Consider the following 9,768-nt stretch of genomic DNA (forward strand, 5'->3'; position numbering starts at 1 on the left):
CAATAAGGCTGCCACCATGTTGGCATTGAGGACAACCACCCATGACCACTTGCCATCACTGTAAATTACACTATTCACTCCCTGCCACCAATAAAACACATGTCACACCTGTAACACTGTCCCCTGACATAAAATGTGAACAAAGTGAAGTATGGATGCAACTGGTTGATAACCACTTTATTGTCAATGCGTTGCATGAGAGGACTCCTGTGTACCTAAATGTGGCCCCAAACTAAATGCACTAAATTGTATTCTGTACCATGTAGACCTGGACCCAGTTTCACATAGAAGATTCAAACCCCCCCCCCCAGATGACAAACCACACTGACAGTATGTGTCACAAACCCTAATGTCAGCCCTTAGTCCCACATAGTTACTGGAATGGGGTTGTATCAGTTGGGTCCTAGAATAGACATCTTCCCCTTCCTCATCATCACCATTACTCTCCTCACCTCTCTGAGGTAGCTGGTCAGGACATACAGCACCCTCCACATCCACGTTGTGCAGCATGCAGCAGGCCACCACTATTCTACACACCTTTTCAGGCCCATAGGCCAGGGAACCCCCGGAGATATGTAGACAACAAAATCTAGCCTTCAGGAGACCTATTGTTCGCTCTATCACCCTTCTAGTACATCCATGGGCCTCATTGTAATTCCTCTCTGCATCCGTCCCAGGATTCCTCCCTGGTGTCAGGAGCCAACGCAAGTTTGGAGAGCCAGAATCACCTAGAAAACGGTGCAATACAGAGTAGTCATTGTCAAGCCTCTTAGTCAGACAGCCTGGCTGTCTGCTAGTTGTCAGTTAGTGACAGAAACACTTACCTATGATCCACCCTCTGTCCTCTTGGAGTTGTTCCATCTTCTGTGGCACACTACTGTTCCTCAGCACAAAGGAATCATGGACTGAACCTGGGAACATGGAATTCACATGTGAGATGTACTGGTCTGCAGTACATACCAATTGGATGTTCATGGAATGAAAGTTCTTTCTGTTTCTGTACACCTGTTCACTGACTCTTGGGGGTATGATAGCTATGTGGGTGCCATTGATGGCACGTATCACATGGGGTATGTTGGCAAAGGCATGGAAGTCTGACTTGATGGCAGGGATGTCAGTACTTTGGGGAAACCTCACATAGGACTGCAGGTGTCGTACAAATGCATTTAGAAATCTTGTGAGTACCATGCTGAGCATTGGCTGTGAAATTCCAGCACCCATGCCCACTGTCACTTGAAATGAGCCCGTGGCCAGGAAATGGAGTGCGGAGAGCACCTGCACTTCAGTAGGGATGGCATGCTGATTATTATTTCCCGGTGTTAGTGCAGGATCCAGTAATGCACAAAGTTCAAGAATTGTTGCACGGGTGAGTCTGTAATTGATTATGAACTGACACTCCACCATGGTCCGCATATCCACAAGTGGTCTGTACACCGATGGTGCCCTTCCTCGCCACAAGGGTCGGTACGTACAAGGGATATCAAACAAGTGTGAGGAACACACAAACATAAGGCACACATTGACATTAATTGTGCACTGCATACTTGATTGTAGGGACTCAACAGTAACATGTTCTTGACAGATCTTCATCTACACCTCAATGAGGGAACAGTGTTACATTTTTTTTTTTTTTTAAATGGTCACATGCATAGGTGCTTTATGTGGAAAATAGGGCCTGCATTGTGCACAATTATTTTTTATAGATGCGTAGTTAATGCCAAATTGTCTGCCACCTGTAATCCAGGCCTGTCATTGTGGAAGTGACCTCATACCACTAGCGGTTGACATAACAGCATAAGGAGGTGTTTACCACCGTTCGCACGTCATTGGTTAACATGGATGCCAATGGGGAATCCTGGCGTGTCATGATCACCGCCGGAGATGACGGTGCACACCGCCGCGGTACGTACGAGAATTCATCATCTATACTTCACTTGACTCCCTGATCTCGTGCGAACAGGTACTCCACTGTGTGTACTGCTGGGTCCTGCCTCTGGTCATGGAGTTGGCTCGTGTTGCAGGGGAAAGGACCCCGGCCTTCACCCAGGAGGAACTGGAGAGGCTGGTGGACGGGGTCCTGCCCCTGTACGCCAAGCTCTACGGACGGCCAGAGGTACATGTGAGTTGGAGTTAGGGGTGCACTGTTTGGCTGTAATGGATGGTGTTGTAAGGACATATGTGTGCACCTCTGAGCCTGCATTGGGCATGGTTCATGGCATGCTGCGTGCGTATGTCCTGTAAATCTGACAGTACTGTCCGTACCATAGTGGACGAATAGCCTGCTGTACCTATTTTGCAAGTGTCTGACCTCTGTGTTCCATTTCTGTGTCACCCTTTTAGGTCAGCGCCCACCAGAAGAGGGCACTTTGGCATGCCATCGCCAAGGACGTGCGGACCCTGGGGGTCTACAACCAGCAGAGCACCCACTGCAAGAAGAGGTGGGAGGACCTGCGGCGCTGGGCGCAACAAATCTGTGAGGCCCAGCTGGGGAAGTCCTCCCAACGTGGAAGGGGTGCCCGTCGGGCACTGACCCCCCTCATGCAACGCATCCTGGCGGTGGCGTATCCAGACCTGGATGGGTGCTTGAAGGCTGCACAGCAGTCACAAGGGAATGAGTACTCATGTCAGAATCTTAAGCCTGGATGGATGTCTGTGTGTGCATTAGGGTTCATGCTGCATGCATGTACATGACGGCCCCCGTAGGGTGTAGGGGTGTCTTGGTCAGGTCTCCCACACGTCGGGTCTTTAGGTAGTTCAGGGGAAGGGTGTAGAGCAGGGTTCTGCTCAGTAGTCATGGGGTGAACGGTGCTGCCTTTTGGGGGTGTCTTCTGGGTGGGTGTATGTCTGGCCGCTATGTACCTCCATTCAGCTAGTTACAAGTGTCTCTCCTGTTTTGTCTCCCCATCCCTGTTCTCTTGTGTTGTTTTTGTACATCAGCAACATCTGGCGAGGGAGCTGAGGCACCGGCAAGTGGGTAAGCAGCGGCCAACGGATCCTCAGAGGCAGAGTCATCCTACGCCAAGGGAACCAGTGGGTGGGTGGCCACCTCCCTGTCTGTCCCCTCTACATGCACACCCTCATGCACTGCACCTTCAGTCACTGTTGCTGCTCCTCTTACTGCAGTCACCACAATAGCAGACATCCATACATGCACCCCAGACACCACACCTGCACTCACCACAACTACTGTAGTTGACACATGCAGCACACTCACCAGACTTGCAGACACCCACACAACATACATCCACACTGGCAGCCTGTCTTCTTCCACTGTGTCCACCCCCCCTCCAAAAACACACAAACGCACCAAGACACCCACCATCACACATCCACCACACCTCAGTATACTGTCCAGCCACCTGCACCCACTACACGCACCCCTACACCACATAGGTCCACACCCTCTGCCTCCACTCCCACGCCCTCATCCAGGACCACCCTAATTGCTCCAAAAAAACTTTTCCTCTCCCCTGATGACATCTTCCAACCCACTGGCCCACCCAGTCTTGTCCCTAAGCATGCACACCTCCTTGCCCTTTCCACTCCTTCCACTTCACAGCCCACCCCTGTCTGCCTTTCACATTCCCGTGCCCCTTCCCCAGAGAAGAAGAAGCCCCGTGCAGAGCCACCTTCATCTGGCTCCACCCGCTCAAAACACCCCCCCAACTTCAAAAGACAAACCCACACCCCCTCCACCTTCCAAACGCAAGTCCAAGCCCCACTCCCGTCGCAAATCCCCACCACCACCATCCCTTTCCCCCGTTCCGTGAGGTGTCTGGATGCCCCCCCATTAGGTGGAGTACTGTGCACTTTTGGGAGTAAGGTTGGGGCCATTGGGGCCCATGGGACCTCTTGCGATACGGACTGGCCAATGGCCTTGTTGGAAATAGTTGGCTCTGTGAGCTGTAATAAATATTTTTGTGTGGCTTGTGTTTTGGCGGCACACTGTTGAACCCTGGTCTTTCGTTTCATTGTTTGTGGGAGTGGGGAATTTGTATGTACTATGGTCAAGTTGGATTTGCCTTGTGTCAGGTAAGTACCTCTTGCTGTGGGTTGTATGGGTTGTGCTGCTGTGAAGGGTTGGGGGTATTGCTGTGTGGGTGGAGTGGGTGGGTATGTAACTGTGCCCTCTCCTCCCTTGTTTCGTAGGTTGCGGTACTTACCGTTGTCGTCTTCGTCGGCAGTCTCGGTCGTGGAGGTATATGGAAAGGAGCAGGGCTGGCATGATCTGCAGCTCTCTATCCAGGTCTGCTTTGGCGCGTTGTGTGGGCCACCAGTGAGTGTTTCATTGGATTTGGTTCATTTCCGCCTTGACTTGCGTGGCGGTGGTTCACGCCACGGAACTGGCGGTGGATTAGTGGTTCTTAATTTGATGGGCAGGTTGGGCCTTTCCGTCGGCCTGTGGGCGGACTCTGCCATCGTCGTCGGCACTCCTCTACTGGCGGTGGGTGGTTTTCTGGATGGCTGTGTTTCGATTGCTTCATTATTTGGCAGTCCGGACTGCTCCTCTTTTGGCGGTTTTACCGCCACCGCCCGTGGCATGGTAGGGACTGCTGTGTTCATAATGAGGGCCATGGTGTTAGAGTAGTGTATACAGTGTATCTACCTTCTCTAAACTTCTAAAAAAAAATAAAGTTTGGATAAAGGGGTATGCTAGACCCCTGACTACCCAAGCAAAAAGTTTAGACGTATTAGAAGTTACTAGTATAGTATGTCCCCAACAGTCAGAAGTGATCTTTCTCATGGAAAGACAATGATGACCAAGTGGTAAAGCAATGCAAGTGTTTTATCCCACCGCTGCACCACCAATGTAGGAGGTTGGCTCAGTTTATGGTGTACACCTATGGTGTGTAAAGCACTTGCAATACCACAATAGTCAGACAGCAACTGTTACACAAGAAAAAGCAACACCAGGTATTGCAAAAATAAAATATTCCTTATTACAACACTAAGACTATATTAATATTGGTATATCTTGACTTGGAGAGATCTTCACACAAAATATACAATTATCAACAAGCAGGAAAAGCACAGAAATACATGGGACCATATGGGGGGCGCAAACCATATACTAAGAAAGTGGTTTAAGAATGGAGGTGCCCAAGCAAGGTAAGGGGTTAGAATCCCAGGGGCTGGGGGAGTAGGAAACTATCAGAGGTAAGTACTAGAATTCCCACAGGCGCCCGGATCCAGAGTTGTTATCGAGCCTGGTGTCCCATAGGTTAACACAGGACCGTCGCAGTTGGACTTTTATGTATTCAGGACTCTTCCCAGTGGACCCTGAGGAAACCAGTTGGCATAAAAAAGTTTGGAGAGTGCCACTACCCATGGATACCCAGAAGACCTGAGTACCTACATCACATAGCCCAGGTGCATAGGGGTGACGTGGCTTCGGAAACCCTTGTTGAAGTCAATGAAAGCCTCGATTGTCCAGCTGCTGTTGCGACCCGTGGACCAGGTTGGTGGAAGACAAGGGTGGATTCTGGATGTGAAGAACCTGAAAAAGAAAGGGTTAGTGTCCAGACCACTCAGAGATGTCCAGGTGGTGAAGGTAGGCAATGCCCACCCTCTTAGAGGTGAAGTTCCTGCAGGAAGGTGGAGGAAGAATTCCAGCTGTGGAGACCAGAGGGATGCAGAAGATCCTTGGAGTGGCCCACGAGCTGTCCCATGTCGGTCACCGGATTGCAGGAGGCTCAGTAACCAGAAGGACCGTCAACAAGCATTGGTAAATGCAAATAGCTGATGCAAGGCTCTTAGTGGCTTGACCATTGGAGGGGAGCCAGGGCAGGCCTCCAGCAGGAAAGAAAGCTAGCTGGAGTTGGAGGAGCCCCACGAGTGACCCATAAGCAGCAACCATGGGGAGTCGCTGGGAGGCCTCAGCAGAACAACAAAATAGGAGTATCATGTCGAAGGAGCTGCAGAGTGGAAGCTGATCTTGGAGTTGTAGAGTGCTGGAGGTTGGGGCTTCTGGGAGTTCGAAGATCTCTTGGAGAAAGAGCCAACAAGCTTTGGCAAAAGCAAAAGTCATGGTGCACAGGGGGTCCGTTCCACTGGCTGCAGCAAGGATCCCGTCTCTCAAGTTGGTCAGAAGTCAAGATGGACCCAGAGAGGACCACAGAACCACCACCTCGGAGCAGAGCCTATTTGTTGTCCGTGGGACAGCAGAATCCATCAACTGATCGTTGTTGTCTTGAGCTGCCTGTGGATGCAGGGGAGTGACTCATTCATTCCAAGGGAGATTCCTTCTTGCCTCTTGGATGCAGGCAGAGTCCTTGTGACACTAGAGGATTATATCTATAGATGTTGCAGAAATCTTGCAGGAACTGGAGAAACAAAGTGGCCTTCCCAACTGGATACAGTCTTGTTGCAGTTCCAAAAGCGGACCAACAGCGGGTCCAGAGGCAGAGGATGTCTTGCAGAGAGTTCCTTGAAGAGTCCTGCTCGAAGAATCTGAGGACCAACCCTTAGGGGAGCCCTTGCGTAACCCTAAAAGGGGGTTGTCACACTCTGTAGTGACCCACCTATCAGAGGGGGTCAGGGACATCATCTATGTGGCCTAACGAGTCAGATGCTCCCAGGGGCCTCTGCCCACCTTGTTTCCAAGATGGCAGAATCAACTGGTCACCTGGCAGATGTCTGAACACATACATAGTGGAGGAGCTGGACAGAGGACTGGTCACTTCCGTGTCCTTTGTGTTGTTTCGCACCAGAGCAGAAACCGAGGGCTCCTGAACTGATGCAAACCGGATTATGCAAGGAGGGCACCAAATGTGTCCTTCAAAGAAGTCTGGTGGCGCTCAGAGGCCACCCCAGCCCAGAGAAACCTATTTCAAAGGGAGAGGTGGTTACAACACTCCCTTGCAGGAAATTCTTTGTTCTGTCTTTCCCTGCTTGATTTAGGCTCATCAGCAGGAGGGCAGAACAGTGTCTCGGGTCGGCAGCAGCGTGGGCTGACACCCAGACCCCGTAAGGCTGCACAGGCAGAAATAGGGGATCCTCTAAGGAACCCCCCAGAGTACCAGGGATCATGCAACTAATGCTGGAATCGGTGTAGTTGCATGATTCCAATATGTTTGATATCAAACATGCCTAGGTTCGTAGAAGCCATTATGTAGTTGGACTACTCATGTTGACCAGGGTCCACTACATACCTTAAGATGGCTTCCCCGCACTTAGAAAACCCAGAGAATGGAGTCTGGGGTTTGTAGGGTTACACTGTTCATGCAGGGGTAGCTTTACACTTAGGGACATGCACCCTGCCCTTGGGCTGAAGGGCCTACCAGAGGGGTGACTTACAGGGGGTCATTCTGACCCCGGCGGTCTAAGACCGCCGGGGCCAGGGTCGGCGGGAGCACCGCCGACAGGCCGGCGGTGCCCCGCAGGGCATTCTGACCGCGGCGCTTCGGCCGCGGTCAGAAGAGGCAAACCGGCGGTCTCCCGCCGGTTTACCGCTGCCCTTTGAATCCCCCATGGCGGCGCAGCTTGCTGCGCCGCCATGGGGGATTCTGACACCCCCTACCGCCATCCTGTTCCTGGCGGTTCGCCCGCCAGGAACAGGATGGCGGTAGGGGGTGCCGCGGGGCCCCCGTAAGAGGGCCCCGCAAAGTATTTCAGTGTCTGCTAAGCAGACACTGAAATACGCGACGGGTGCAAACTGCACCCGTCGCACCCCTGCAACTCCGCCGGCTCAATTCTGAGCCGGCGTCCTCGTTGCAGGGGCATTTCCTCTGGGCCGGCGGGCGCTCTTTTGGAGAGCGCCCGCCGGCCCAGAGGAAATGTCTAAATGGCCGCCGCGGTCTTTTGACCGCGGTGCGGTCATTCAGCGGCGGTAGCTTGGCGGGCGGCGAATCAGGCCCACAGTGTCCAACTGCAGTGACTGGGATATAAGGCAAGCCTTATATCTTGAGTGAAACGTGCATGCACCATTCCACGTAGGCTGCAATAGTAGGCCAAAATATACACAGTACACTGTTCCATAAATGAAGAATGTGGATACACACAGGGCTAGTGATAGTAGTTAAGGAGAGCCCTCAGACACCCAATAGGATGTCAAGCTTCATCGCTGGGCAATCTCCTCGTCAGACCGGCACTGCAATGCCTGATGGGCCACCCCTATTACAGTGGTGGTACTTAACCGGAGATCATCTACCAGAATAGGTCAGACCTAAGATGAATACTGGCTTTCGGAATATGTAGGAGAGAAGGAAAGAGTTAAAATTGGCACAGAACCATAGGCATCACATTTAATAAGTCAGGAATAGGTTCAGGCCAAGATTAAAAGTAAAACGGGGGAGTGCTGATGGGAATAATGTTCCGCTGCACTCCACTCAAGGGAAATAGGTAGTGCCCCAAATCCTAAAAAAATGTGGTCAACATGTTTTGTGTCTAAGTGGTCGCTATGATCCCGTGATGCTTCTTCAGGACCGTCGCTACTACTTCTCCTATACTTATGTGAAAAAATAAGTGCTGGATAGTCACTTACTTAAAGAGGACTGCCCGTCATAGTCAGTTGGTCAGCCAGTCGCCCTGCGTAAAAGTGAGAACAGAAAGGTACATTGGTGAAGGAATTAAAGTGCATGGTGAAAAATTGCAAACAGTGATCAAACGATTAAAAAACCAGTCCCAGGCGTGGCAAGTAAGGAAATAACAAAATTGGCTTACCATTCCATCACAGAGTTTGGACTTCATAGAAATGCGCAAGCCTCAAACCAAGGGAGTCATACTAGGCACAAACATATTAGGAAAATACAAAAATAGGATGCACATTAAACAGCTGCCACCTAAAGGTGTCATGGTACAATAGCCATAATATAATCTCAGGTAAATCACTGTGCTCCTCCTGAATCAAATGCAAGTAGCTATAGTGAGGCCAGAACTTGTAATACCATGTCCAGTCTTGAACAACTGGGGTGGGTCTTACTAGCAGCTGTAAACCCTACAGTCAAATTAATGGAATCACAGTTTATTAGACAAGTCGAGTAAAGAAATAAAGACAAATGAATGACAGCATGCTCGTCCTCTCAATCCCGAGTGAAAACGGTCCTTAAAAATAAGCGCTTAAAAAGACTGACAGTACTCACATTTTGTAGTCCCTGGCCTGTGGCGTAGACCTACCCTGGGCCGCGCTCCTGTAGAAAATGAGGGAGCGCGGTCCCGGTGTTAATAAAGGAGAAAATGGGGACGCAATTAATTGCGAAGTGGTTCATGGTGCGGGGATTACCTAACGTCAGTCAGATGTGACCCCAGCACCGGGCAGACAAAGAACAGTAAACAGAGAAAATTGACTCGCTTACAGGCACTACGCGGTGGCCATCTTTAAAGTGTAATCGGGCCAACAGTGAAGTAAAAAACACACATGGTATGTGGAACAACTGAATAATAGATAAAGCATGCAGTCAAGGGAGATACAAAGGTGTACCTAAGTCAAGATAAGACTGCAGAAAGATGTTGATGTGGTTCATGGCGCCAGGATCGCCTAACTTCAGTCCAACATGGCCCCATCACCGAGCAGGCAGAGAACAGTAGACAGAGAGAAAGGGCTTGCGTGTAGGCACTACGCGGCGGCCATCTTGAAAGTATAATCAGGCCAACAATGAAGTAAAAAAAACACAAATGGTCTATAGAACAAACAAATAATAAATAAGGCATGAAGTCAAGGGAGATACAAATAGTGTACCTTAGTCAAAATTAGACTGCAGAAAGATGTTGAATTTAATTTGATGATGAGAAACCATCTTCGTGCCATAATTACAATCAAGTAAGTTGCAG

At 50.4% G+C, this 9,768-nt stretch overlaps 1 long non-coding RNA gene across 2 annotated transcripts in view; it reads right to left on the reverse strand.

Annotated features, from left to right (window-relative positions):
• The window catches only part of LOC138299321 (uncharacterized), a 45,903-nt gene extending 36,601 nt beyond the window's left edge, over positions 1-9,302 (reverse strand). Inside the window, exons 1-2 of one of the 2 annotated variants that reach the window (XR_011204734.1) lie at positions 9,081-9,302; positions 8,483-8,526 (exon numbers count right to left, since the gene is read on the reverse strand). This is a non-coding gene — a long non-coding RNA (uncharacterized lncRNA). The remainder of the gene's footprint in view (positions 1-8,482; positions 8,527-9,080) is intronic. The other variant, XR_011204735.1, reaches the window with a different exon arrangement.
• Between the last annotated feature and the right edge of the window lie 466 nt (positions 9,303-9,768).

The sequence above is a fragment of the Pleurodeles waltl genome, chromosome 6, assembly GCF_031143425.1.
Source record: "Pleurodeles waltl isolate 20211129_DDA chromosome 6, aPleWal1.hap1.20221129, whole genome shotgun sequence".
In the NCBI taxonomy this organism is placed as follows: Eukaryota; Metazoa; Chordata; class Amphibia; order Caudata; family Salamandridae; genus Pleurodeles; species Pleurodeles waltl.